We start from the raw sequence: 3,027 nt of genomic DNA, 5'->3' as shown, positions 1-3,027 counted from the left end.
TCTTAATTTATTATGAAAAACAAGATAGGACAAGACAATGTTCTGCAAAATAAGATATCTTATTTCTTTTCTTGTTTTTGCTGTTCTTTCTTAAAACAAGGTCTCACTATATAGTGCTGTCTGCCAGAAAACATATTACATAGACCAGGCCAGATGTGAATTCACAAATATCCATGTGCCTCTGCCTGACAAGTGCTAGAAATAAAGGCATCATTACCATGCCCTTTAAACCATTTCTTTCATTATTATAGTAAAATTTAATGTAATAGATTTCTTTAAGTAAATCTAGATCTAAATTATTTAGCATTTTTATAACAAAGCCATTTTTTTGTCTTTCCTACTTTAAAAAATTATACTTAAGCAATCTACATCAATTAAGGATTAAAAATTGTTAAGATATGTGTATTTGAAATTGAGTTTATTGTTTGTTTCATTGATAGTATTTGAACAGTGGCATCTGTAAATATCTCCAGAACACATAACCTCCTCAAATGAAAAATTCACCTTCTTTAATATTTTCTATGGCTGTCAATTTTTTCTTTCTTTCTTTTCTTTCTTTCTTTTTTTCTTTTCTTCTTCTTCTTCTCTTTTTTTCAAGACAGGGTTTCTCTGGGTAGCCTTGGCTGTCCTGGATTCACATTGTATACCAGAGTGGACTCACAGCAATCTGCCTGCCTCTGCCTCTGCCTCTGCCTCGCAAGTGCTGGGATTAAAGGCATGCTCCACCAAGCAATTATTTTCAATTATCTAAAAAGTTCTTCAAATTTTTCAATGTCATTTTTCTATTTAAATGTAAATAATTTATTTTAATTAGAAAATTTAAAGGGAATAATGATTTTCAAGCATGAGATGTGCAAAGAAAGTTTACTGAAAGAAAAATATTACAGTCATAGTGTAAGATATACTGCAGGGTTAATCTTTGGTGTGCTATGTTGCTCTAAATCTCTGACAGTCCATAAATTCTAATCATCACCTATATTAGGGTGAATTCATGATCTTGAAAAATGCTCATTAGATTTATTAGGAAGAATTGTTTTTAAGCCTCATATTTTGGGGATTTTCATGAGCATTTAGTATTTTTTTCTTCTGTACTTCTTTGAAAATATAAGGAGAAACCAATGAGTACAGCTAAGAAACCAAAAGTAATTGCTACAAAATATAAATTCAGCTCTAAAAGCTTCAAGTAACATGGTAATATTTACAAAATTAACAATGATAAGGAGTTTAAATCTCTCATAAATATAGATAGTAGATTTTATTCTAAATATAATTTGAGGCTACTGCTAAGTCCTGCTTAAGAGAAAAAATAAGTGTATTCTCTCTTTTATTAAGAGTGTCTTTTATCAAATTTAAGTATCATATACTTGATGAAGTCTATAATTTGGCTAACATCAGACTACTCTGTCTTAAAAATGGATGCAACTTAGGAAAGGTAATTATTCTTCAGTAAATCTTAATGTTAATTTCCCTGCACGGTGTTTAAAATGCTTTTTAGTAAGCATTTACTTATTTTTCACATTAAATTGAGATTACTCTGTAAATATTCAAAACATCAGAATACTAATGAGTATATCTGTTTTCTTAATGTATTTGTGTATAATATTCTATTACAAACATAATGAGAAGATGAAGCTTGAGTTTGAGCCATCATCAGAGCATGTACTGGATGTATTTGAATAAGTCTCTTACTATTTTGCTTATTGATGTATGATTTAATTATTCCAAGATGAAATCTAATATTCTACTTTAATTGCAAATTGTCTTGGGAAATATTCAGTGGTCCAAATTGCTGCATAATCTGCAAACAACTTTAAGCGCGATATCTTAAAAATAATAATAATAAAAAACCTAAACCACACAAAAAAACAAGAGTTTAGTCTGAAATATTTTCTTGTATTGTATGAACCAGTCATGCATCAATGGTAATCTTTTCTTTTATGTTTATATTTTTAGTATATACAGCATCTTAATAATTTATTTGAAAATTTTGCTTAACAAAAATATTCAAAGCAATTAAAATGCAAATTAAAATCACAGACTGATGTTTTTCTTCAGTGTCTATAAGCATATTGCAAGAAAGGAATTGTTCACTCTATCAAACATGTGAACTCTACCTCCTCAAGAGACTAATAAGGTTATTAATTGCACATTTTGGATGAAAAATGTTTCATAGCATACATAGAGCAAATATTTCATTTATTAAGAATGCAATAGACTGACTCAAAGTGATTTACTTAATTGATCTTAAAGAGATTTGAGTCATGATTAACCAGAGGACAAATAACTCTTTATTTAAAGCTCTGGGTGGACTTAATTCAATATATTATCTGTGAAACAATTCCAAAATGAAAAACAAGCAAAGAAAAACTCGTTATGATTCAGAAATCTTTTTCAATTAAAAAAGAGAATTAAAATTAGGTAGAAGAATATTTTATAGTTGTGAGGAGAAGAAATGGGAGGCTTATAGGAACTAAGCAAATGAAACACCTGTAGTGTGGTATTACTTACATTTAAAGTGCAACTACATGCCTTCAATTAGTAGATAGTTTGCAGTACTTTCTGTATATGGCACAAAATAAAGAAATGGTACTTATCTGGCCATATTTTTTTCATTTGTGTTTCTGTTAATTTTTTTGTCTGGTATTTATAAGCAATCAACCACCAGGGGTCATATGGTAAACGGTACTTTGCAGAAAATACACTGGAGTTCAACTCAGGTACAAAACTCCACATCATTTAAATTATCTGTGTCTGAATTCTCATTTACAAATGTAAGAACAGTACTGAGTGGGATTCTTCAGATATTGACACATTTGGAGATGGAAAAAAGTCAGTCAATATACTTCTTTGTTGTAGGTATTCTGCCCTAGTGAACCATGTCTTAGGAAATACTGCAGATCAATTCAAATAATGATTATGTGAACTCTTTTATTAAGATTATATAGTTAAATGTGAGGCACCAGAGTACGTGGCACTCAGAGGAAGGACAGCAAGTTGCCAAGAAGAGACTTGATACCCTATGAGAAT

This window comes from Acomys russatus, chromosome X (assembly GCF_903995435.1).
Source record: "Acomys russatus chromosome X, mAcoRus1.1, whole genome shotgun sequence".
Lineage (NCBI taxonomy): Eukaryota > Metazoa > Chordata > Mammalia > Rodentia > Muridae > Acomys > Acomys russatus.
This window is presented reverse-complemented; position numbering follows the sequence as displayed.